This window comes from Macaca fascicularis, chromosome 11 (genome assembly GCF_037993035.2).
Source record: "Macaca fascicularis isolate 582-1 chromosome 11, T2T-MFA8v1.1".
Taxonomy (NCBI): Eukaryota; Metazoa; Chordata; class Mammalia; order Primates; family Cercopithecidae; genus Macaca; species Macaca fascicularis.
This window is the reverse complement of record NC_088385.1, coordinates 137,181,764-137,208,613: the sequence shown is the minus strand read 5'-3', so window position 1 is coordinate 137,208,613 and position 26,850 is coordinate 137,181,764. Positions and strand designations below refer to the sequence as shown.

At 48.5% G+C, this 26,850-nt stretch overlaps 1 long non-coding RNA gene across 1 annotated transcript; it reads right to left on the bottom strand.

The window, feature by feature from the left end:
- Positions 1 to 4,751: 4,751 nt before the first annotated feature.
- LOC135966359 (uncharacterized) lies at positions 4,752 to 11,230 on the bottom strand. Its single transcript, XR_010579660.1, has 3 exons — positions 9,421 to 11,230; positions 5,926 to 7,244; positions 4,752 to 5,064 (listed from the first exon to the last, which is right to left on the bottom strand). It is a non-coding gene; the product is annotated as an uncharacterized lncRNA (long non-coding RNA).
- Between the last annotated feature and the right edge of the window lie 15,620 nt (positions 11,231 to 26,850).

Here is a 26,850-nt window from a genome sequence, read left to right as displayed (position 1 = left end):
TTGGAGGTTAGAGTTTCACCATATGAATTTTGGGAGACACACACATTGCACCTGGTTTGAATTCTGGTTCTATCACAACAAGCTGAAAAGCCTGACCAAGGCCACCTGCGGCTCAGCTTCCTTGGAGGCATAAGATCAGCTGCATTTCAGAGGCCCCAGTGCGGATGGCAGGAGAAAGCAGACTCAGTGCTTGGCTCAGAGCAGGCACATGGTAGGTGCTCAGGAATCAGGAATTCTCCTTCTCGTCAGCAGGTCCTTCCCGGCTCCCACTGCCTCTCACCCCCACGAGGCTCAGCACTCATGGAGTGATGACTGGGAACCTCCAGCTTCCTGTTTATTGGGATGAAGTGATCATTAACTATGGAGTGTGGGTGAACTCTGCACTGGTCACTCTGAATACGTTGTCTCACTTAATCCCCACTACCCACCAGGAACACTTAATTCCCACTACCCACCTGGAACACTTAATTCCCACTACCCACCAGGAACACTTAATTCCCACTACCCACCAGGAAGCAGGTGCTGCTCTTATGCCCATTTCATAGTCTAGGAAACAAAGATCAGGATGCACCTGGTAGACTGACCAAGTGCTGTGGACCGAATGTGTGTGTGTTCCACAGAATCCATCCGGTGAAACCCTAACCGCCAATGGGAAGGTGCTAGGAGGGGGAGCCTTGGGAGATGATGAACTCTTGAGGGTGGAACCTCCTGAAGGAGATTAGTGCCCTTATAAAAGGGGCCCCAAAGAGCTGCCCCACCCCTCCTGCCATGTGAGGACATGACAACAAGTGGGCAGTCTGCAACCAGGAGGGGAGCCCCCCTAGAACCTGAGCCGGCTGTACCCTGATCTCAGATTTCCAGACTCCGGGACCATGAGAAACAGATGTCTGCTGTTTGTAAGCCATGAAGTTGGTGATGCTTTATCATAGCAGCCTACACGAAGACACCCAGGTCCCCAGCTCAGGAATGGTGGAGGGGGCACCAGAGCTGCTTCCCTGTGAGGTGGACGCTGCTCTCTTCTCTGCCCTGTGGAATATCCCTCCAGTATGAACAGGGGCCTGCTTGCTGCTGGGTGCCTACTGCTTGTTAGCTCATTGGCTCCTCATGGTACCTGCTCCAGACAGTGTGATCTCCATGTCACAGACAGGGAGGCAGGCTCAGGAATGTGCTGCATGCCCTAGCAGAGGCCACAGAGCCAGGTGGCAAGGAGAACCTCTGGCTGCGAGTGAGTTGGTCCCAGCCTGGGCTGGAAAGCCCCAGACCTCCTTCAATCGAGTACCTTCAGGAGGGTCTTGACCAATTCCGGATGCAAAAAAAATTTGAGTATTTTATGGAATGGCACGGAGGGCTCTCAGAGACCACGGACAGTCCAAGGCGGGCACTGCCAAAGTTCAGGGCAAATTAGAGCAAATAATGGACATTTTACTCAATCTGACCAGCGGAAATGCTTGCTGGAGTCTCGACTGTGTCAATCAGTAAGTATCCAAGCCATTCGTGGTTTGATGGCATAAAGTTAGCATCCTTTGCGGCTTCATTTGTGACTCCTGCAGGTCAGCGCCACTGACGCTTTCCCTGTTTTCGGCGACTGCGATCAACACCATGGCTTGTGCCGCAGTGCGCAGTTTTGCTGAGCGCAGCCTGATTGTTGAGAAGCCCCTTAAATATGTGCTCACTCAGCCTCCCAGCATCCCAGGCGGCGGGACAGGCCTTGTGGGGACCAGCACACCTAGGACGGTGAGTGACAGCCGATGGGATTCCAGCCCTTTTCACAGCTTGGCTTGGCTGTGGTTCCAGGGCATGCTGGGGGATAGCCACCCTGCAGTGAGCTCAGCTCTGTGAAAAGTCATTTTCCCAGAACAAACAAATTGGTGCCCTTCCTGTTTATGAAATAGATCTTAAATAAAATGAAATAACCTCCTCTGGGGCATTGTTGTCAGTTTTACAGGATTCTTCATTCATCTTTCAGGCCAAGGGTTGTGAACTCAAAAGCTTCCAGGTCCAGACAGGCGACATAAAGGGGTCCGCCACGGGCAGGGTGGCTAGCGTCTGGGGGTGGTGAGGACTGTTGCCTACCAAGGCACCACTGGCAAGCTGGCTCTGCCTAACAGCTCTCACATGCGGAGGTTGGCTCAGGACAGCAAGATGTGATTGTTTTTCAAGAGAACCATAAGTAAGAGTGCTTGTGTCAAATCTCCAGACTCTGGAAGCACTAGCAGTGCGTGTTCCTTAAATAACAGCGAATGGGCCGGGCGCGGTGGCTCAAGCCTGTAATCCCAGCACTTTGGGAGGCCGAGACGGGCGGATCACGAGGTCAGGAGATCGAGACCATTCTGGCTAACACAGTGAAACCCCGTCTCTACTAAAAATACAAAAACTTAGCCGGGCGAGGTGGCAGGCGCCTGTAGTCCCAGCTACTCGGGAGGCTGAGGCAGGAGAATGGCGTAAACCTGGGAGGCGGAGCTTGCAGAGAGCTGAGATCCGGCCACTGCACTCCAGCCTGGGTGACAGAGCGAGACTCCGTCTCAAAAAAAAAAAAACAAAAAAACAAAAAACAGCGAATGGCTTAAGGAATAACAAATCTCCTTCTTGTCTACCTGAAAGCCATGCTCACGCCCTGACCATCTCTCTGACATTTCCTGTTCCATTTTTGAGCATCTACGGTGCCCCAGGCACTGCAGCAGGCACGAGGGCAGACGATGAATCAGGTTTCTCAGAAGGCACATCTGTCCTCCCCAGAGCTCCTGCTTCCCCGGCACCTGGCAAATGTTAAATGTGCTGGTGCAATCAGGCAAGTCATGCCCAGCAATGCCGTTACCCAGCAAGGCTGTTTTCTAGCACTGAAGACCTTTTCCTCCTCAGCAGTGACTGTGGACTGACGATCCCAGTGACTTCATCTTTCCTGTGCCCTGCGTTTCACTGTCACTCAGAGAGCCGAGGAACGCATAATCCAGCACACCTCAGAGTGTTTGGTTCTTAGAACACATTCTTTCCACACCCTCAGCTGAACACATGTAACTTTTCACTTTCTTCTTAATTGAGCCTAAAGGGATTCCCAGATGAGAGCTCAGGAAGATGCCTTTGAACCTCCCGAAACAGCCCTCTCTCCCCACCGTCTCGAGACAAGATGGGCCAAGGTGCTCCTGTCATTTGCCAAGGGACAGCCAGGCAGCTCGAGGATTGAATTTCTCCAGGGGCACCGTCGCTTTGATGCCGCCCTGATGTCCCCAGGGTCTAGCACAGTTCCTGGTACATCTGCAGGTTCTTGGTGACTCATTGTTGCCTAATGAATGAAATGGCCCTTCCAGACTTGGTCATCTGCAAAGATAACCATGAAGAAGTGATGAATGTTCTGAGTAAGCATCGTGCATGAGCCTACATCCCAGCCCACCCGTGATGGACTAGGCAGGCATTGCTGCAGTTTGGGGATGGCAGTACCTGTGTTCATTCCCTCCAAGAGCTTCAGTGAAGCCCAGACATCAGATATGGACTTTTAAGTGGAAACGGGACAAGGAGATTTCCTGCACATTTTCCCCCAAGAGCGATGGTTTCCAAAGTGTTTATAAATAGTCTCCCACACCCCAGGGAAGAGCACTGGGATGTGGGAAGAAAATGTTACCATCTATATTTATTTATTACTATTTCTATTTAGTTGTTTTTATTTAAAAACATAGGATAAGGCCGGATGCAGTGGCTCACGCTTGCAATCCCAGTGCTTTGGGAGGCCGAGGCAGGAGGATCACTTGAGGCTTGGAGTTCAAGATCAGCCTGGGCAACATAGTGAGACTCTGTGTCTACAAAAAAGATGTTAAAATTAGTGGTGGCGCTTGCCTGTAGTCCCAGCTACTCAGGAGACTGAGGCGTGAGGATCACTGGAGCCCAAGAGTTTGGGTCCAGTCCAGGCAACATAGTGAGTCTCCATCTCAAGAATAATAAAAATAATAATGAATAAAAATATACAGTGTGAGAGAAGAAATAAAACCTAGTGTTTGCTAGATCAGTAGGCTGACTCTAGTTTACAGTCATCTTTTGTATATTTCCAAATAGCTGAGAGAGAATAATTCAAACGTTTCTAGCCTTAAAAAAGACAAATATATAAAGTGACAGATATCCCAACTACACTGATTTGATCTTTACAGGTATTAAATTACACATGCATGGGAAACTAGGTAGATCTCCTATGTACCAATAAAAAAAATAAAGTTAACAAAAAGAAAAAAGTAAACCTGGCTATGAGGGAAGTAGGACCATATTCAGCTAAAATAGACATTTCCATCTGTTTTTGATATTTTGCAGTAAAGGCTAAATATGTCCTTTTGAGGATGTACATATCTGTAATCACAGCACGTGTGACAGCCACAAGCTGCAGATGGTACCTGTGTATGGTGTGGGAACTCCAGTACCATGCAGGGCATTGCCTTGGATGATGATATTTTCAAAATAGTGACTGATGGTTGACACAACTCCAAACTAAACACAGCGCAAGCTTCCCTCCTTTGCCATTGTAATTACAACTCCGGAAACTCCATGTACATTGAAATCGTGCAAACACGCTTTGTGTTTATTTACAAAATGGGGTTTGGTTGTAGGGTCAGATGATTATAAACAGACCTTTCTCCTTGTGGAAGATGGGACAGTTATTTATTGGGGAGGACTGTCCTCAGGCTTCGAGAGACCTCCAGCATCTCGGCCCCTGCCCTGCAAGTGCAGGTAGCCACTGCCAATCACTGCAGTAAACAAAAACACTTCCACTAATCTCCAAAATCCTTCCCAGGGCAGACCTGCCTCCCGTAAGTGGCTGGGTTAAATTAGTTGCATAGGGTTTTATCACTCACAACGTTGGGGTCCTACCTGATAAGCCCCTACAGATTTGCACGTCACAGCTCTGGCCTAAGATCAGCCTTTCACGTAGACTGGAGGCTGGGACGCCTGAGGCTTATGGTTGAAGCTTACGCATTTTGTTCCGTGCGATTTTCCTTTCTGGGTTCTCTCTCTCACTCACATGCACGAGCACTGCTATACCCACTCTCCTCCTCTCAGCTAAATCAGGAGCTGAAATGCAAAGACCTGAAGGGCCAGGGGAAGTGAAAACCGAGTGAAACAGGTCAGAGGGCATTTATTCAACACAGACACACTATTTTTATTAAAACATGTGACTCCCTTGAACTACTTTTGTACTGCCGCACTTTAAAAATGTTTTATTGTGGTAAAATAGGCATTCTATAAAATTATGTACATTTTAAAACAACTAAAAGAGTAGAATTGGATTGTTTGTAACACAAAGGACAAATGCTTGAGTGGATGGACACCCCATTCTCCATGGTGTGATGATTACGCATTGCAGCCTGTATCCAAACATCTCACACACCCCATAAAGATAAACACCTACTATGTACCCACAAACATTTATTTATTTATTTTTGAGACAGAGTCTTGCTCTGTTGCCCAGGCTGGAGTGCAGTGGCACAATCTCAGCTCACCACAACCTCTGCCGCCTGGGTTCAAGCAATTCTCCTGTCTCCGCCTCCCGAGTAGCTGGGATTACAGGCGCCCACCACCACACCGGCTCATTTTGTATTTTTAGTAGAGACGGGGTTTCACCATATTGGTCACGCTGGTCTCAAACTCCTGACCTCAGGTGATCCACCCGCCTCGGCCTCCCACAGTGCTGGGATAACAGGCGTGAGCCACTGCGCCCGGCCCACAAAAATTTTAAATTTAACTAAAAAATAAAATTTAAAACAAGAAAAAATAAAAATAAAATTTATCATTTTAACCATTTTTATGTGTACAGTTCATTGGCAGTAAGGATAGTCACATTGTGTAACTATCACTGTTCATCTCAAAACCTCCCCATCTTCCCAAACCGAAACTCTGCCCCATTAATCACTAACTCCCCATTCTCTCCCCACAAATCCCTCCACTCACCTCCTACTCTTTGTCTCTACGGGTCTGATACCCTAGGGACCTCCTATAAGTGGAATCAAACAGTATTTGTCCTTCTGAGTCTGACTTCTTTCACTCAGCATGATGGCCTCAGGGTTCACCCATGTCGCAGAGCATGTCAGAATTTCCCTCCCTTTGAAGGCTGAATAATATTCCACTGCGAGGATGGATCCCATTTTGGTTCTCCAGGGAGACTTAGGGACGGACACTGGGCTGCTTCCCCCTTTCAGCTCTTATGAATCATGCCGCTGTGAACACAGATGTCCAAACACCTGTTCAAGTCCCCGCTCTCACTTCTTCGGGGTTTATATTGAGAAGTGGGGTTGCTGGTTCATAGGGTGGTTGCATTTTCATGTTTTTGAGGAACTCCCACTCGGTTTTCTGCAGTGGCTGCGCCATTTTCCTGTCGTCTCACTTTTGGTGGAGACATGAAATCGTAGGCTATCCACTCCAGCAAATGCAGCCCTGTGGGGAGGGAGAACAGTGGCCCGGTTCATTGAAGACTACAGGCCCAGAGATGGCTACCTGGGATCTCATCCCTGCTTTGCTACTCACACCCAAACTCTGAGGACTTGGACCAGTCATTTCACCTCTCCTGGCCTTTGCGTCCCCAGCCAGGAAATGGGGGTTTTAACAGCACCTGCTTATCGAGTTGTTAGGCGGGTCATAAACCCAAGCCCTGAAACAGCTCCTGGTGCATGGTAAGATCTGTATCAAGGCTTCGTTCAATGAAGTGTGATCCGATCTTACCAAATCTTCCATATTATTAAAGAGAAATTGGAAATCTGGATTTTTAAAATATGACATCTCCAACTTGAAAACACTGACAACTTAGTTCAGGTTAAAAATAAAATAATGTGTGGGTTAAAGAGACATGTCTGCGAGCCAGAAATGTCCCTGGGCTGCCTGTGTGACCTGCAATAACAAAACGATGTGATCCAGCTGCAACAGCAGAATTCAAGGAAGGCTGCCTGGAGGAGGAGGCATTGAAACTGAGCCACAACACAGACAGCACGGAGACAGCGAAAGACAGGAGGCAGCCCAGAAAGTGGGCAGGTGATTCACGAGCAGACTTTAAGTCTGTCATTTAGGGAAGAAGGTGTCCATTCTCAACACAACCGCAAACGTTTTAACAATCCAGCCTTTCTTAGCAAAGTGGCCACACTTCGACGTCTTCATCAACATGGTGGTTGAGCTTTGAACTTGTGCCCCACAGTCCAGGGAGAAGATTTCTCTGCCTGCACCTGAAAGCCAGTGTTATAACCAGGCAGCATTCTGCGTCTTGTCACCAGCGATGCACACTGGAACAAAAAAAGTAAATGAAACTGGTATTACAAGGGGCTCTGATTTCAAAGGGAAATCCTTCAAGGACCCGGATGAGAGGGCCCAAGTTCTCATTTAAATTGCAAAACTGCAATGAAGTCTATCATCCACTACAGAGAAACTGATCAGTGGCTTCATAATGAGTATATCAATGGCAATTTAAATTACGGTGCCTTTTACAGTGTGTGCCTTTTGATAGTCGTCATCCCCCACGTTTGGATTCTCTCCTAGAAAGCTGTTACTATACACACAACTGGGGACCCTGAGAGCACCCAGGTCTTCTTCATTCTGCTTAATCTCTTTAGCAGAAGAACGTGTTTTCATTCTGAATACAAAAGACATCTTGAGATTCGGAACTGGCGATTCAGAAAGAAACAGACAACTGATTTTTTGTGTTTTAGCAGATTCTCACATTCTGATAGATAAATGCTCAACTAAGTAGAGTCTTTTGGTTCCCCTCCCCTGGAAAATACATATAAATACTGGACATTTGGAGGTAGCCAGTTAATTCGTTTATGACAGTCCTGGAATAGCATAACCCTGGTGGTTTTCAAACAGCCGTCTTCAGGTCGGTCCTAGGTGCACTGCTTCTGAATAGATCCAGGGACATTGAGATTCTGAGGCTAGATTTACATTGGCCACTGAGATATTTGGAACTGAACTGGATGGAACAATATTGAACATTTCCCATACCAAGCACTTCGCTAAATTCAGATAAAGCAAGGAACCTGGTGTCTGTCTGCCTGTCGTCCCCTTTCAGATCACAGAGTCCAGAGCTCTCCTACCTTAGGCAGGCGACTGCCCCTCCTCCTAGAATGCGCCTCCTCCGGCCCCTCAGGGAAAGGATGCTGCCTCTCCACACCTGGGACTCAGCTCAAAGCCCAGCTCCTCGGAGCGGCCTCCCTGACCACCCCTGGCCCTCCCTGCCAGCTTCTTTCCCCACATCCCTCTCACCATGTCTCGGCCTCCATGCCATCAGCATCTGGTGCTGGGTGGTTCTCTGTGGCGGGAGACATCCTGTGCACTACAGAGAATTCATCAGCATCCCCGACCTCCACCCCTGGATACCAGGACCTCTGCTCCCAGGTGTGACAACTGAAACATCTCCAGTCATCACCAAATGCCCTCTGGGGACGAAATGCCCCCCCCCCCCCCACCGCGAGAAGCCCTGTTGGGCCACCCCCCAGCTCCCTTTTCCATAGCACCCATCACGTCTGGCTGTCTTATCTGCTTTCTCATGTGCTATTCGTCATCCCCCTGGGAATGCCAGTGGTGTGGGAACCTCAGCTGCCCTCCTCACCTACAGTCAAGGTGCCTGGAGCCCACTGGGCATGCAGTAGGCAAGGCACTCAGTAGAGACTCAGTAAGCATGCAGTAGGTACTCAGTAGGCACACAGTAGACACTCAATAGGCACATACTAGGCACTCAGTAGGCATGCAGTAGATGCTCAGTAGGCACTCAGTAGACAGTAGACATGCAGTAGACACTCAATAGGCATGCAGTAGACACAGCAGACACTCAGTAGACAGTAGACACTCAGTAGACACGCAGTAGCCATGCAGGAGACACTCAGTTGACACAGAATAGGCACTCAGTAGGCACGCAGTAGGCACACAGTAGACACTCAGTAGACAGTAGACACTCAGTAGAATGCAGTAGGCACTCAGTAGGTACTCAGCAGGTATGCGGAAGACACTCAGTAGGCACGCAGTAGATGCTCAGTAGACAGGAGGCATTCAGTAGGCAGTAGGCATGCAGTAGGCATGCAGTAGACACTCACTAGACACGTAGTACACACAATAGGCACACAGTAGACACTCAGTAGGCACTCAGTAGGCATGCAGTAGACATACAGTAGACACTCAGTAGGCATGCAGTAGACATGCAGTGGGCACTCAGTAGACAGTAGGCACACAGTAGGCACACAGTAGGAATGCAGTAGACACTCAGTAGGCACACAATAGGCACCTACCTGAGTGAACAAGTGAGTGAGTGAATGCCTGCATGCCAGGGGGCATTTCAGAGAGCTGGTGAGTGTTACTGTTGGGCTGTGTCCCCACCCAAATCTCATCTTGAATTGTAACTTCCACAATTTCCACATGTCATGGTAGGAACCTGGTGGGAGGTGATTGAATTATTGGGGCGGTTCTTACCTGTGCTGTTCTCATGATAGTGAATGAGTCTCATGAGATCTGATGGTTTTAAAAATGGGAGTTTCCCTGCACAAGCTCTCTCTTTGCCTGCTGCCATCCACATAAGACATGACTTGCTCCTCCTTGCCTTCCACCGTGATTGTGAGGCTTCCCCAGCCACATGGAACTGTGAGTCCAATTAAACCTCTTTCTTTTGTAAATTGCCCAGTCTCAGGTGTGCCTGTATCAGCAGCATGAAAATGGACTAATACAGTGAGAGAGATTTTGAAAAATGACAGTCATGGTGTCCTATATTTTATTTCAGGAAAACAGGCTTTAAAACGCAAAAAAGGCCACAAACTATGAGTTTTGGGGCAGACAGACCTGAATTTTATGTCTTACCTGCTGCATTATCTTTTTTCTTTCTTTCTTTCTTTTTTTTTTTTTATTGGAATGGGTCTCACTCTGTTGCCCAGGCTGGAGTGCAGTGGCATGATCATAGCTGACTGCAGCCTGGAACTCCTGGGCTCAAGGGATCCTCCCATCTCAGCCTCCCGAGTAGCTGAGACTACAGGCACATTCCACTATGTCCAGCTAATTAAAAAGATTTTTTTTGTAGAGATGGGAGTCTCACTATATTGCCCAGGCTGATCTTGAACTCCTGGCCTCAAGTGATCTTCCTGCCTCAGTCTTAATTAGTTTTGAAATCTGTATATATTCATGTCACCAACACCCTATCAGATGTGGAACATTTTCATCAATCCAGGAAATTCCGTCCGTTTTGCCCTTTTCCAATCAATGTGCCACCCCTGGCAGCAATCACTCTTTTTTTTTTTTTTTTTGGAGATGGAGTCTCACTCTATCACCCAGGCTGGAGTGCAGTGGTGTAATCTCAGCTCACTGCAACCTCCGCCTCCCAAGTTCAAGAGATTCTCATGCCTCAGCCTCCCAAGTAACTGGAATTACAGATGCTTGCCACCATGCCCGGCTAATTTTCGTGTTTTTAGTAAAGACGGGTTTCACCATGTTGGCCAGGCTAGTCTTGAACTCCTGACCTCAAGTGATCTATTTGCCTTGGCCTCCCAAAGTGCTGCGATTACAGGCATGAGCCACAGCGCCCAGCCGGCAGCCATCATTCTAATGTCTGTCACTAGATTAGTTTTGCCAGTCCCAGAAGTTCATAAAAATAGAGTCATGCTGCATGAATTCTTCTTGTGTGCCTGGCTTTCTTAACACGGTGTCTTTGGGATTCATTCATGTTTTGGAGTGAAGCAGTCGTTCATTCCTTTTCAACTTCTGAGTTCTGTTCCCTTGTATGTGCATACCACGAGTTACGTCATTCAGCAGCTGCTGGACATTGGGGTGGTCTGCAGTTTGGGACCATTGTAAATAAAACTGCTTTGAACATTCATGTATAAATCTTTGTGTAGACGTATGTTTTCATTTCTCTTGGGATCAATACCAGGAGTGGAACCGATAGCTTGTACGGTAAGTACGCGTTTGACTTGGCAAGCCGTTTCTCAAAGTGGCTGCTATGAGCTGAATTGGGTTCCCCCAAAATCGAGATGTTGAAGTCCTAACTTCCAATATCTCAGAATGTGACCATATTTGGGGATAGGGTCTTTATAGAGGTAATTAAGTTAAAATGAGGTCTTGGGGTGGGCCCTAATCCCATAGGAAAATCCATAAATTGTCTTTTTAAAGAGGAGATAAGGGTGCAGGCACACACAGAGGGGCGACAACGTGAGGACACGGGGAGCAGACGCCATCTGCAAGTCACGCGAGAGGCCTCCGGGGGAACCAGCCCTTGACCTTGGACTTCCAGCCTCCAGAACTGCAAGAGAATGAATGTCTGCTGTTTTAGCTGCCCAGCCTGTGGTCCTTTTTGATGGTAGCCCTGGCGACCAGGTACAGCACTTACCGATCTTCTACTCCTGCCAGGAATGTGTGAGCACAGCCGCCCCGCCCCCCACCGGTCCCGCCCCCGCAGGCCCCGCCCCCACCGGTCCCGCCTCCCGACGGCCCCGCCCCCCCACAGGTCCCGCCTCCCGACGGCCCCGCCCCCACCGGTCCCGCCTCCCGACGGCCCCGCCCCCATGGTCCCGCCTCCCGACAGCCCCGCCCCCACGGCCCCAACGCCCCCCCTCCCCCCCCCCCGCCACGGTCCCGCCTCCCACCGGCCTTTGGTGCTGTCAGCCTTTTGCATTTTAGCCATTGTAGTGTGTCAAAGGGCATCTCAGTATCTTTTTTCCCCTCTCTTTTTGATGTACATATGTTTTTATTGATGTAGAATTTACACAACAGAAAATTAACCATGGAAAAGCGTATGATTCAGTGGCATTGAGGACATCCACCATGTTGGTCAACCATCATCTCTACTTAGTTCCCAAACATCCTCATCACCCCAAAAGCAAATCCCATACCTCGTAAGCAGTCACTCCCCATTGCCCCACCCACCAGCCCCCAGCAAACACTAGTGTGCTTTCTGTTCGCGCGGACTTGCCTGGTCTGGACGTGTCACATTCGTGGAATCACACAATTCGCGGCCGTGTGTGCATGGCTTCTTCCACGCAGCATCGTGTTTCCGAGGCTCCTCCGTGCTGTAGGCTGTGCCAGCGCCGCCCCCTCTTTATGGCTGAGTCTTATGCCACTGGAGGATGGAGCGCAGTCGATCTGTCCGTGCATCAGTGGTGGGCCTTCGATTGCTTCTGCTGCCTCAGTGTGGTTTTCATTTCCATTTCTCTGATGATGCTGAGCAGTTTTTCGTGGGCTTCCTGGTCACCTGCAGCTGTGCAATCCTAATGAGGTCCTGCCAGCTCTCGGAGCCTCAAGATTCTCATCATCTCCAGCTGGGATGATCCTGCCTTCCTTATGGAGTCCATGTGAGGGGAAGTGCCATCATGCACTTAAAGAGCCTGGCACAAAGTGGGCACTCGTTGATGCCAGCTGCCCAGCTCTCAGCCAGCTTCTGAATTCTCTTTTTAACATCCACAGCCTTGCTGGAAAATATTTAAAGCGTCACTTGGATTGACATGGGCTCAATGCCGTACTTTTCTAGACCTGGTGTATATCAGGGCCCAAACTAGGAGGGAAGCACGCCTCTGGGTGTGCGGAGGTCGGTCCCCCCCCCGGGACCCAGGCCCCTCACAGCTCTGCTTAACAGCACTACCATTTCCCTGGCTGGGAGCAGAAGCGTCACCCAGATCAAAGGTAAGAGGAGGAGGTGAGTGAGCCAGTAGGCAGACGATGAAGGTGCCACATCGAGCAGCCAGCAGGGCCGGGCTTCTCCTCCTTCCTGTGGCGACTGGCTGGTTGGGTGGAGAAAGTCAAAACAATAGCATTTACTACTGGTGTGGGCACCAAGAACCTGGTTAATTGAAAAAGCAAGGCCTTTTCTACCAGGTCTGTGTCCCTGACGTGAGAGACAGAAAGAGAGAAAACTCTCTTCTTTTTTCTCAAACGCTCTCTCTCTGTCCTTCCAGGGACTCTAGAACTGATCTTGGCGATAAACTCACTCCTCTTTGGAATAACAACATGGAGTGGCTTTTATTGCTGACCCACACTCATGAATCAGTGAATATTTTATGTAGACACTCAGTAAACAAGCCGGGGCACAGAGGCAGCTTTCCGGGGCTGGGTGATCTGTGTGTTGAGCTGAGCGCTGGTGACGTGGGTGTTCACGCTGTGAACATTTTTTAAGCTGTACAGGGAGGATATGCATGCATTTCCAGAGTGAAAAGTTAATAAAAGCCTCCATAAAAAGTTATACACATATGTGCAATTGGTACCTGGTGAGAGCCCAAGCTCTCTTTCCCTCTGTAAATGCAATTAGCGCCAGGTAACAGGTATCTGGGCTGCCGAAGCGCGAGAGCATGCGCGGCGGCCTGCCTCTTTGTCAGTTTATCTTCAGCCTCCAGATATTTGGGCCACTTGGTTTCTGTAGCTAAACTGTGACATCCAGGGCGGGAGCTAAGAATCATCCCTGGGAAGTTGTCCTGGCTTCTGCAGCACCCTGATAGCTTTTTTTTTTTTTTTTTTTTTTTTTTTTTTGCTAGTGGAGCCGGCCAGAACAGATGTGGGGAAGTTTGCTTTGCCAGAAAAAGACAAGCAGGCCTCTCACAGAGCCTTTGATCTCACCTCGGAAGAAAGTTATAATCTGTCCCCATGAATCTCTGCAGTTGGGACATGAAAGACAAAGGCAGGAAAATGTGAGAAGCACAGGAAACGCACATAAAATAAAGTAAACGGCCTTTGAAAGCCAGTGAGCGAGCGAGGGAGAGGAGCACACCCCCAGCTTTGACTGGGGGAGCAGCGAACGCCCTGTCCCTGCCCTTCGTGGGGAGGAAGGAAGTGAAGCTACATCTCATCCCTTAGCAAAACAGTAATGGGAAATTCGGGGCTCTGGGGTGGGGTAGGAGTGGGAGAACCTTCCCTGCTGTCTCCCCTGACTGCCCAGGAGATGTGGACAAGTGAAGAAGAGCAGAGAAAAGAGAAGAGATGCCGGAAGCTTCCACAACTTTGCTATAAAGCTGGGATTTGGCCTCTTCTTTTCCTGGCTGGTCCAAGCTCTTCTTCTCGGCTGGGCACCGCTGTCTGCTGTGATTCCTTTCTCTGCAGGGCTGGGTGACACGTGCTGGCTTCCAATCACCTCCAAGGCACCTTCCTCTCATTGTCAAACCGAAAACCAGCCACAGGTAGCCTGGAGCTGCCCCCAGGACCACCCAGACCCTCCACATAGGCCCCTGGGTCTGAGCAGCAATCCCCCCCGGCCCCCTCCAAGCAGGTGGCCCTCCTGGGCTCTGGGTTTAGGTCTGACGTGCTCTGGAGCCTCCCGGCCTCTCCTTCTGCTTCCGGCAGGTGACCAGAGAGCAATGAGGCTTCTGGGGGCATTTGAGTGAAGGGGCGGGAGTTACCCCCTGCACCTCTGGGTGGAAGCAAAGAGCCCTCCTCCAGGGAAGCGTGGGGGTGGAGCGGGGGGCAGAGGGGAGGGCAGAGGGCCCTGCTAAAACCCCAAGCCGCCCTCGAGTCCCTTCTCCCAGTTCCATCTCCCTCCCTGATCTGATGACGGACTGTTAATGCTGTGGAGTCTGACGTGCCAGGCTGTGTCCTCGCCAGACCCATGGACTCACACCCTCCCTCTGGCACCACAGGCAGTGGTGCCATTACTGTCCCATTTCACAGTTGAGAAGACTAAGGTCCATGATGAAACCTCAGGATCACACTGCTGGGAAGAGAAAGGCCAAAATAGAAGCCCACTCAATCTGGCTGCATAGCCCACGCCAGGGGGTGATCGACATGCTCTTAAGGGTGGGTAGCAGGCTGGGCACCTGCCCATGGCATCCTGAGTCAGGGAGCAGCGAGGGAAGCAGGCCCAGCTGCCCCGGCGACCCATGTCTTTCTGCTGAATGGGGAATTCTGCAGTGTTGGTGCTGGGTCATCAGGGCTGCTGATGGAGACGCGGACTGCAGCTCAGGCAGGCCCACAAGCCCTGCTCTCTAAAATAATGCAATGGAATATAAGACCCAGAAATGCCAGAGAAAGCGCCTGCTTATCTTGTGTGTTCCTGAGCAGTAATAGTGACAATGTCCATCCTGACCTTTCATGCAGCTGAGGGTGCTTGTGATCACCTGCAGCCGAGCCTTCGTTTCCAAGGACAAGGCTCCGTGCTGAAAACTGAGCTCCTCTCCCTTGCTCAAGAGCCCTCTCGCCTTACCCCACCAGCTCGAAGAAACCACTAGCATTACCATTTAGGAATGGAAATCAGAGGCAAAATGACACCAGCCACAGAGAAACTGTGCCCTGCAGACGGCTGCCCAGGTAGCAGCCCTGGAGGAAGATGGCTTCCCCAGAGGCTGACTTGCTGCCCTCTCTCTCCAGAGTCTTCTCCCTGCTCTGCTGTGCTCACCACTGCACCACCTGGCTTCCTACAGTGCCCCCCACCCCCACCCACCGCTTCTCCTCCTCAGACCCACTTGGGGCCCTACCTCCCCACTACAGGCCTTCCCAGCACCTTCCCAGAAAGGTAGACATTTCTCTATAAACAAAGGGAGTTAGTTAAGTCCTCATAGGAAATGCAGGGCAGTGCCGTTTAAACATCCTTGTTTATAATGAGGATGGCAGCCCTGGCCTGGTCCTCTTTCTCTGTGCCACCCCTGGCCTGTCTCGTCCACACCCGTGACTCAGCCTCCACCTGGCTCTTAACGATCCCCAGCCCTGCGTCCTGGGACCTTCTGCTGTGTGTTTCTCCTGGAGTCCCTGACTCCTTGGGCGAGGGGCGCTGACCCCAGACCTGCCACCTTCCCTCCCGTGGAGGTTGGAGTTCTCTGGCTCTGGCCTAATGGCCCCTCCTGACTTCCCACTGTCTGGAAAGGACACTTGTCATACACATTTTTGCACACTCTTACTACATCTGAGAGCATGCCAGCCCTGGGAGTCCCAGCTCCCCAAGAGAGTGCCTCCAACGCTGGAATTCTCAGCTTCTCCTGCCGCTGGAGCACGGGCTTACAAGCGAGCACCCACCTATTCCGTACGTGCATGACTCTGATTTGGAAGCGAGCAATCGGAGACAGTAGGTGTGGGCTGGGGACAGTTTGCCGGCCAGGTGGCTGCAGAAGCGGCCGGCTTCCAGAGGCCATCACATTTGCCACGCAGACTTCCTGGCAGCTGATGGTTTTCTTTAGTGTTCTTTGGGGCAGCTCAGAGGTGGTGCCTTCTCATCCGGCCAGGCCAGTTGTTCTGGGAAGCTCAGTTTGAGGCCTGGTTTTCCAGCTCTACCAATATCATTTTAATGAATAACTCTGATGCCCAATATCATTGTAATGAATAAGTCAGAGCCGGCCTCTGCTGCTTGCAGCTAGGAAACCCAGTCAATGGATGGACTGGCTGTCACCCTAGACCACGCCAGCTGTCCTCCTGCCTCCCACTCCCCTGTCCTATACTCAGCGTTCTCAGGTCTTCAGCCTTGCTTGCGTCAATCTGTCTTTCACATGGTACAGAGGCACCGTCTGTCGATTCTTTCTTCAAAATCCTCCCCGTCTCCACGTCCCTGCACCACGCACCCATAACTCCCCATCTCCCCCATCAAGACGCAGCCCCCAGCATTGTCAGACCTTCTCATGTTCAGAAAATCCAAGCACAGGCCTCCCTGGGCACACCTCTGGGGTACTGAACAGAAGGGGTTGTTTCTGGGGGAGAGTGTGGGCGATTTACACGTGGAGATACACAGTACATTTGGTGGGACCCATCTCCGTGCCTGCGCGGCAGGAGTTCCCACATACTCCCACCCTGGGGGCCGTTCTTAGACGTTCACATCCTCTCCAATCTGAAAAGCGGGATATTGACTGGGTGCCTGCACTTTCTCCTCAGTGTTTTGCCTGTTTATACTCTTGCCTATTTTGGTTTGGGGTTGCTTTTCTTTTTCTTCCTGGTTCATTGGAGCACATTAGGCATCTGTATCCGAAGCCTTTGCCAGTGACACACCCTGCAAGCACTTTCTTCCTGTTCTGACTTGCCTTTTGTTCGTGGTCACTAGAGTTTTACAGAGTTTTACACGGGGTCGTATTGATTGCCGTCTTCCACATTTGGTTTCTGGTTCGGAGTGCTCTCTTGTGACAGTTTTACTCACTTTGAAAGTTTTAGCTCAAACATTATTTGTTCAGTGAATAAATGGTTACTACTATTGTCTACTTGACCTTGGTATATGCGTGTGTGTTATACACACACATGTGCACACATGAAGGTACGCACACATCCATTAAACATTCATGCACACATACATGTTCACGGGCCAGCCAGTTCTCTGATTTTCCCACAAGTTTTCAAAAAGATCTTGTGTCTCTGGTTAGAGTGTCATGCATATACACACATGTGCACACATGTAGATACATGCACACACATATACACTCATGCACGCATACATATAATCACATACATATACATAAACACACATACATAATACATGTAAAAATATTTTACAGAGGAGAAAACTGATTACATATAATATATAATCATATATGCATAATGAGTATCATATATAATCAGTTTTCTCCTCTGTAAAGAGAAAATAGAGAAAAGATACCCTTTCTACCATCCCCAAAGGGTTGTCGTGAGCAATGAATAAAATAATAATGAAATTTCTTATGCATGTGTAAACAACAATACTATAGAAAGCTGGTTAATATTTATTTCTTTTCTGTCAGACTTTAGCAGGCCAACCATAGACATTTCTCCACAAGCAAAGGAAGTTAGTTAAGTCCTCATGCGAAATGCAGAGGAGTGTTGTTTAAACATCCTTGTTATAATGAGGACGGCAGCTCACAGTTATAAGCCCAGTCAATGTGCCAGGAGCGTCACAGTGTCTGTGAATTACTGTCTGCATTTTACAGGCTGGAAACTTGCGGCTCTGTGGCTGCTGGTGCCCAGCCCAGGGCAGGGCTGAGATGGAGCCAGGATGCCCTGTTTCCAAAGTGTGGCTTTTCCACATGGTCAGTTTGCCCCCAGCCCAGCACAGGCGCTAAACTTGGGGCCACTGTGTTTTTTTCTTTTTTATTAATCTGGGTTTTTAAAGAGGATTGTTTTAAGTATAATTTTTGACTTTATAATCTGTTGGCTAGTATTATTTATGAAAAGGAAGAAAGAGAGAAAACTCAGCCACCTTTTGATTCTGAATGACATTGTTAGCGACACTTCATGCTGTAAGGCCTGTAACCCCCAATCCCCTTCCTTATCATTCCAGAGGCTCCCTTTGAGTTCCTATCACACAAGACACCTACCCTGCGTGGGGCTGGACTATTCATTTTCGGAAATTATAAATACACAGACTCCAACTTCTGTCAATAAAGGTAAGTGAGAGGCTCACTCCTTTCAGTTTATCTGGTCATTTCTTACAGATGGGCAGAGTCAGGAATGCGTAGACTGAAAAAGAATGATGAAACGTTGGAAAAGTAGGTAGAATTTGGGTTGTCTTCACAGCACGGTTTTCACAGCCCCCTGCCCCCATCACTGCGGTATTTGTGGGGGATTGTGTCTTTGGCAGGGAAGATTAAGTGGACTGCATCCCCCCCACAGAGGGTTTAATTGGCAACAGAGTCAGAACCCACTGATGTGTGCAAAATTCATTATTGTATTTGGGCTTGGAATGCTTGCACGGGCCAGCCGTTTCTCTTTCTGATTTTCCCACAAGTTTTCAAAAAGATCTGTGTCTTTGTGTCAGAGTGTCAGCTCCCCAGTGGGGCCAAGTTTCCTGAGTTATGTTTTTTTAGTAACCTCAAGGGCAAGGGAAAAGGTGTGTAAATCCTTCAGCTTCTGTTATCACTGGATTAGGCAAAATCATGTGCCCAGAGGAGAATCAGAATGCTTAGCCGAGATAACAGCCCCATTAGTCAGGATTCACTAGAATTCACAGACCAGCTGGGGAGAAGGGGAGGATGTAGAAGACAGAACCCACTGATATCCATATTTGGCTCCTTTTAGGGTCACCTACCTGGGTTACATAGGACCTGCTACAGATGACACTTGAGGAGCTGGGTCTTTCAGCTCCCCAAATTGGCCAAATTCTTCCTAACACAATGAATTAGGTACTTTGATGCAAGTGAGTTTAAATGTTTCCTTCCTTCCTTCCTTCCTTCCTTCCTTCCTTCCTGCCTTCCTGCCTTCCTGCCTTCCTGCCTTCCTTCCTTCCTTCCTTCCTCCCTCCCTCCCTCCCTTCCTCCCTCCCTCCCTCTCTCTCTTTCTCTCTCTCCCCATCTCTTTCTTTCTTTCAACAGAGTCTTGCTCTGGCGCCCAGGCTGGAGTGCAGTGGCATGATCTCAACTCACTGCAAGCTCTGCCTTTTGGGTTCAAGCAATTCTTGTGCCTCAGCCACCCAAGTAGCTGGGATTACAGGTGTGTGCCACCACGCCCAGCTAATTGTTATATTTTGAGTAGAGACAAGGTTTCACCATGTTGGCCAGGCTGATCTCAAACGCCTGATCTCAAGTGATCCACCTGCCTTGGCCTCCCAAATTGCTGGGATTACAGGCATGAGCCACTGTGTCCGGCCTACAGGTTCACTTTCATTTCTTTTCTGTGAGTATAGTGGATACTTGCTGTTTTCTGGCCAGTGAGCCACTGCTCACACATATTTTAGTAACAGCATTTATTGCTTAAGATAGATCAAGCTGCTATAACAAATGGGCGACAGAATCAATAGCTCAACTCCAAAGACTCTGTGTCTCATTCATGTAATAGACAAGGCACGAGAAGGCGGGGCGCTCTGCTCCATGTGGTCTTGTGGGGCCCCAGGCTAAGTGAGTCTCCTCCATCTTTAACATGCGCTTCCAAGATCACCTTGGGCACCCACCATTCCAGTCAGCTGAAAGGTGCAGAGCGCTGGGGGAAAGCGCTAAGGAGATGTTGCAACTTGCCCCGCCTCCTCTAACAAACGCACGGGCATTTGATAAAAACTTGGCCAACTTCCCCTCCCATGACTTTTGAATCTGAGTGGTGTTGTCCAGGGCAAATTAAAAAACTGGATTTGGCTGGGCCTGGTGGTGGCTCACACCTATAATCCCAGCACTTTGAGGGGCAGAGGCGGGCAGATCACCTGAGGCCAGGAGTCTGAGATCAGCCCAGCCAACATGGCAAAACCCCATCTCTACTAAAAATACAAAAAAAAAAAAAAAAATTAGCCGGTTATGGTGGGAGGCACCTGTAATCCCAGCTACTCTGGAGGCTGAGACAGGAGAAATCACTTGAACCCAGGAAGCAGAGGTTGCAGTGAGCCGAGATCGCGCCACAGGACTCACTGCTCACTGTACTCTAGCCTGGGCAACAGAGTGAAACTCTGTCTAAAAAAAAAAAAAAAAAAAAAACAGATTTAAGCAGGTGAATCCCAGCAGCAGTTGGTGGGACCCTCAAGCTCTTCTTGCTGTAGAAATCCCTGGGAGCTACCTTCTTTCCCCAAGTCCAGTCGGCCAACCTTCACATTGGTGATGGGGGCTCTCTCATATAGTTCCAGTAGACGGTCTGCTTTAATTGGACAAAGATGTCGCTACAAGCAACAAGCAAAGAATGCTCACTGCTATAGGGGCTGGACTCTAAGGAATCAGGGCTGACCCAACTTGGTAATACGTCATTGGCCGTAGAAAATGGACTGGAGAATGCTAGCCACAGCTCTGTGTATCAGTCTCAAGTACTCCCTGGGTCTTCTTTTGTCTATTTCATGAGAATAAATCATAGAAATGTGTCTGGTGTGGTGGAGAAGGAAGGAACTGGCATTAGGAGTCTTCACATAACTTGGAAAGGGTCTGTAGCTCACTGAATTCTACTGTCAGGAATGGACAGGCTACCTGGCTTTAGACATGGACCTTGTGTTGACTGGGTGTCATCTGAGTCCCTAAAGTTGCTTATGTTTTATTTGACAAAAAGATGACTAAGTCTACCTTTTTTTTTTTTTTTTTTTTTTTTGAGACAGAGTTTCATTCTGTTGCCTAGGCTGGAGTCACTGGTGCGATCTTGGCTCATGGCAACCTGGTTCAAGCGATTCTCCTGCCTCAGCCTCCCAAGTAGCTGGGAATGCAGGCACCTGCCACCATGCCTGAATAATTTTTGTATTTTTAGTAGAGATGGGGTTTCACCATGTCAGTTAGGCTGGTCTCGAACTCCTGACCTCAGGTGATCTGCCCTCCTCGGCCTCCCAAGGTGCTGGGATTACAGGTGTGAGCCACCGTGCCTGGCTGATTCAGTCTACCTCTAATTTTGTGAAGAATGAATGTGATGAAAGATACTAAAGCATTTTCAAAGGGACAAGTGTTGCACAAATGTAAGATATCTTACTTTAACTTAAAACCAATGGGAGGGACTGGGTGTGGTGGCTCACGCCTGTAATTCCAGCACTTTGGGAGGCTGAGGCGGGAGGATCACTTGAGGCCAGAAATTCAAGGACCAGCCTTCACCAACATGGTGAAACTCTGTCTCTACTAAAAATACAAAAATTGTCCGGCCATGGTGGTACGTGCCTGTAGTACCAGCTATTTGGGAGGCTGAGGTGGGAGGATCGCTTAAACTCAGGAGAAAGCCAAACAAAACAAAATTCAAAAAACTCACTTCATTCTGGAAGCAGAAAGGTTTCTCCAGGGCATGTGCCTCCTAAATCAAAATGGATACTGGGTGGGTAGGAGCGTCTCCAGGGAACGCCTGCTTGTGGTACCTGAACCAAATTTATCCTAGAATATTTGCTTGACATGCACTGTCTGAATTTTTAAAAGTGACTAATGTTATAAACCACTCAATTTCAAGTAAATATTTTGACTCCCTGCTTTTCTTGGAAACATCCGATATTCACCCCTTTGCATCCTCACTGTGCGATGGTGACTTTTGGGCACCCAGGTAACAGCACTCTGTGTAGACAGGGCATCCCTTCCCTCCCAACCCAGACTATGCTCTCATTATGTTACCAGGTCAGCCCACAAGGCATTCGCCTCCGCAATTCCTAGTGGAGACCTTTATAGGGCATACTCCGGCAAGTGATGGCTGAGTCCCATGAGTATCAGGGACCCGTGGGATCCATCATGACACCAACTGCACTCCTCACCTGTCTCTCCTCTCATCTTCACCTGGTCTCCTTGAGTTTACTCAAGAGCATCATAAGCCTTGTACTCAGAATTTCATCACCACTCTCAGCTTTTGCCATCATTGACCCTCCCACCAGTTCCTTACCTCTGGAACTCCTGAATCCTACTTCTAGAGCCACGGAGAGTGTGCCTGTAGCACCCTGTGTGGCGGCTGGGAAGAATGTCACACAGTTGGGGCATAATTATTACCTGTAACCAAATTATGTTTAATGACTTTTGGTAGCTTCCCAGCCTCCTCTCAATCCCACCCACCAGTGAAGTTTAGCAGGCTCTGGGGCAGGTCGCAGTCCTCCACTGCAAGCATTAAACTGCCCGGGCTGTGATGATGAAGGCTGACTTGATAAGGGTCAGCCAGGGTAAACATCAGGGAGGGATACCAATTTTTCATGCTGATCCAACGAGGCATTATTAGAAGCAAGCGGATGAAAGGAAAGGAAACTTTAGGCTGAATGTGAGGATAATTTTCCCAAGAGTGAAATCAATTAGCCTCTGAAGACTCGCTTCTTGGCAGCAGTCTACTTCAAACCCGACTCAGAAGGACATCTGAGAGAAGGAAACAGGCATTCGCCCCACGCAGAAGACCAAAAGTAGGCTCCTGGGGCCTTTTTGCCCCATTGCTCTAATTTCTTTAAATGAATTACTGAAACACAATGTGCTTTTTCTCTAGATCTGTTGCAACCAATCTGACCTGAGATTGTTCCTGACTCATGAGTCATGAAAATATTTACTGTTTCTACGTTTGTACTTTCTTGGTATTTTACAGCTGGGTGCTTAAGGGTGCCCCAGCCTCCTTTCCAACCTCATCTCACTCTTCTTAATCGCCTGACCTTCGAGTCCTGACTGCCACGAGCCTTAGTATGAATTTAATTGACAAAATGCAGCAAATATTTATTGAGCACATACTATGTCTCAGGCACTGTTCAGGTCCCTAGAAAGTAGAGAAGGAAGCACAGGATTCCTGCTTCCATGGAGTTTAATTCTGATGGGATCAACTAGTAAAATAATGTCAAAGGACAAATCAACAATATTTAGTTTCTTCTTCCTCCTCCCAACAGAAGCTCCATTGGTTTGGTAGCACAATGTGCCTAAAGTATTCAATTTCCCAGAACTCCTTGCAGCTTAAGGAAGTCATGTGACTCAAACCCGACCAATGAGATAGAAACAGATGTTTTGGGGTGGGGCTTTCAGGGAATCTCTTCTCAGGGGTGTAAGCTGATCAGGTTGTCCCTTTGACTTTGGACTTTCACTTTCTGGAGCATGATTGCAATGCCCAGTCACCTTGCAACCATGAAGACAAAGTCACACATAAGTACAGCAGTGCAAGGGGAGAAGAGGAGCTTGGTTCTCAGAGCAGCTGGAATAGTCTTGCCCCAGAGTTCTTGTAACACGAGAAAAGTAAACTCCTTAGGAGTTAAGTCACAATAATTAGTTCCAATGGGGACAACTCTGACTGTGAGAACAGATTATGCAGAAATATATATGTGTATCTATGTACATATATGTATATGTGTGTGCTTGTGCATGTGTGTGTACACATTTCTTTTTGAGACCTGTTCACAGACTCCTGGGCTCAAGTGATCCTCCTGCCTCAGCCTCCCTATAAATACATTTTTAAATGATCATCTTGCTTTTTTCATTGCATCTTGCTCAGGCGGTTATTAATATGCTGCTGAACTGCAAAACGTTCTTGCTCTGAAACCTTTCACAGGAAGGCTGGGCTCAGCTGGGACTGTCTATCAGGGCATCTTCCTGTGAAAGCTCCAGTTATGAGGCAGTTGAATATCTTACATGGCAGCCAAGGGCCTCAACCATGAATGTTCCAGCAAATGAGGTGGGAGCTACACCAGCTTTGTGGACTCAAACACAAACTGGCTCAGATTCAAGGCTAGGAGAGCAAGACTCCATCTCTCAGTGGAAGAATGTCAAAGGATTTCCTTCTTGTCCTAAGACCTCTGCATTCTCCAAAGCTAGATTCATCGCCACCTCCTCTAATAAGTCTTTCTTCTGCACCCCAAACCCTTATTGATCTCTCCCTCCTGGTAACTTTCGTAACTCATTCATTTGGCATTTGTTCACCTTCTGCCCAAGTTTACTGTGTAACTACCTGGTGTGTGGGGGTGACTCTGTTGTGCATTGGGACCATCAGCTTTTGTGCACAGACACATCTCTTATCTTCTATGGTCATCTAACCCAAGAGGCATCCTATACCTGTGTCTCTGTTGCCATCTCTCTCTTTTTTAATTGATCTCTATCATTTTCCTCTATTTGTCTCTTTTTCTCTTTATCTCATTGGAAGCAATGTTTGTATAAGTGATTAGGAGCTTGGGTTTGAGAATTGCAGAGACTAGTTACTTGATTTATGGCTCTTCCCAACTATGTGGCCTTAGGCAAAGGGCTTATGCCTCAGTTTCCTCATTTGAGAAAAGAAAATTGTGATGACTCTTAAATGACCAAATGCATGCCAAACTCTGAACACTGCATGATCTATTTTGGCTGTGTCCCCATCCAAATTTCATCTTGAATCATAGCTCCCATAATCCCCATGTGTCATGGGAGGGATATGGTGGGAGGTAATGGAATCATGGGTGTGGATGCCCTCCTGCTGTTCTCATGACGGTGAGTGAGTTCTTAGGAGACCTGATGGTTTTATAAGGAGCTTTTCCCCCCTTTGCTCGGCACTTCTCTCTCCTGCCGCCTTGTAAAGAAAGACATGTTTGCTTCCTCTTTTGTCATGATTGTAAGTTTCCTGAGGTCTTTCCAGCCATACAGAACTGTGAGTCAATTAAACTACTTTCCTTTATAAATGATCCAGTCTTGGATATTTCTTCATAGCAGCGCAAGAATGGACTAGTACACTGTACCTGGCGTAGACTTGTGTTTGAAATTGGCATCTACCATGACCAGCACCATCCTTATCACTATCACTTTCATTTTGTGTATTTTTATTTTGCTTTATATAGATCTAGCTCCACATTAAATAAAGCCCAGTGGTGGACGGGGGAGTGTTCCTAAAGAGTGGGTGTTTCCTGGACCCATTTAGTCAAGGGGAAGGACAGATGGATAAGAGTTTACAAAACAAACAGCCTACAGGAAGTCTGGAAACTGTTTCAAAAACAGTCTACAACAGCAACCAAAAAAAAAAAAAAAAAAAGTGTGTAGATGGTGATGTAATCTCTCTGGTAAAAGAGGAAAAGCAAACGGATATTGTCTGCGTGTAGAGCCATGGGGCCACTGGGGCAGGATTTCCATTTTTAGAGGGCTCCCGGGACTGCCTTTGTCTGGCACTGGCCGGGGCTCTCACACCTCATCAGGGTTTGCAAAGACAACTTCTCACTTCCTTGAGACGTGCTTCTCATGGGACACACACTATAATGCATATTAAGTTACACATGCAAACACAAGCCCGTATGCTTCAGAGGAAAAAAGACTAGAAGGAAATATGCCAAACTGTGAGTAGTGATTATTGCTAGGATGAATACACATTACTTTTATAATCAGGAACAAAACACAATAAAGTCCTTTTAAAGCAGATCTACTTTACCAGAGATGGAAAGTATTACAAAAGAAAATGCAGGACATTCACAGAGATGTCCTAGGGAGCCTTCCAGTGGGTTCTCATTATTCACTTTGCTGACTGATGACCTTAGGAACTGTTTTAATATGAAAATGTGACTTCATCCTGCATTTACTCCACTGCATCTGTAGAAGGAAAATTGTGGTCTCATTTTGTTAAATTTTGTTAGTAAATAGGATGACAGTGTATCCTTTAAATTTTTTTTAAAGCTTGGGTGTCCTTCCCTGAGATACCTGCATGTGAGCCCTGGCTCTGCCACCAGCTGCTCTGTGACCTTGAGCAAGTCACTTAACCTCTCTAGGCCTCAGTGTCCTCATCTGGGAAATGGGTGCAGTGGCAGGGCTGAGCTTGTAGGGTCATGGGGAGGAATGGATGAGATACACTATAACTCTTCTTTCCTGTGACATCCCTTAAACCATCTCAGTTCTGTCTTCCAGAAGTTTCTCCTCCTACCTTGTGGCCCTGGATGATCCCAGCAGAATCTGCACCCCCTGTCTTTTGTCTCTTGGATCGATCAGGAACTCCTGTCATCTCTTCCTGTAAACAGATCCCCACCAACCGACGTCTCCCTCCACCTCTGTCTCCCTGTCTCAGACTCATCCCCTCCTCTCTAGAACACACCCCCTTGCTGGTCTCCCTGCTCTAGTTCCTGCCTGAAAGCCAGTTCTCTGCTGGGAGCAATTCCTCTAAAACTTAGAACAGGTCCTGCTCCCTCTGCCACTCCACCATTCCCAACCACGTTTACAACACAACTGAAGTCCCAGCAGGGGTCTGTGGGGTCCTCCTCTGTCCCTGGGAGGCACCTAGCTGCTCCAGCCCTAACCCTCCACCCACCAGGCCTTTGCTTGAAGGCCTCCTCTGCGGCAGGCTTTCCCTGGCCATCCCGCCTGAAACACATTCTGTCACTTTCTGTCCCTTTACTCAATGCCCTTCCTTCATAGGATCCACTGCGATTACAGCTCCATGTGGCTGCTTCTGTCCAAGTCCTCCTGGTTACTGTCTCTTATTACTCGTTCTTATTTCATTGCTCATAGGAGTTGCACGGTACAGTTTTGCGGGTGAGTGAAAGACATGCATTGACGTGTAAGCAACTGTTCCAGAGCCACAGACTCTGGATGTCCCCGCCCATCTGCAACTATTCGACTTGGCCTACGAGCTTCCTGAGGCCAGGCTGCACACGTCATCTGACCCTCCCTTCGGAGGAGCAAGCAAGGATGCGGGACAGTTCGTGGCCCCCAGGAATATCTCTGACGGTGTCTTTATTCA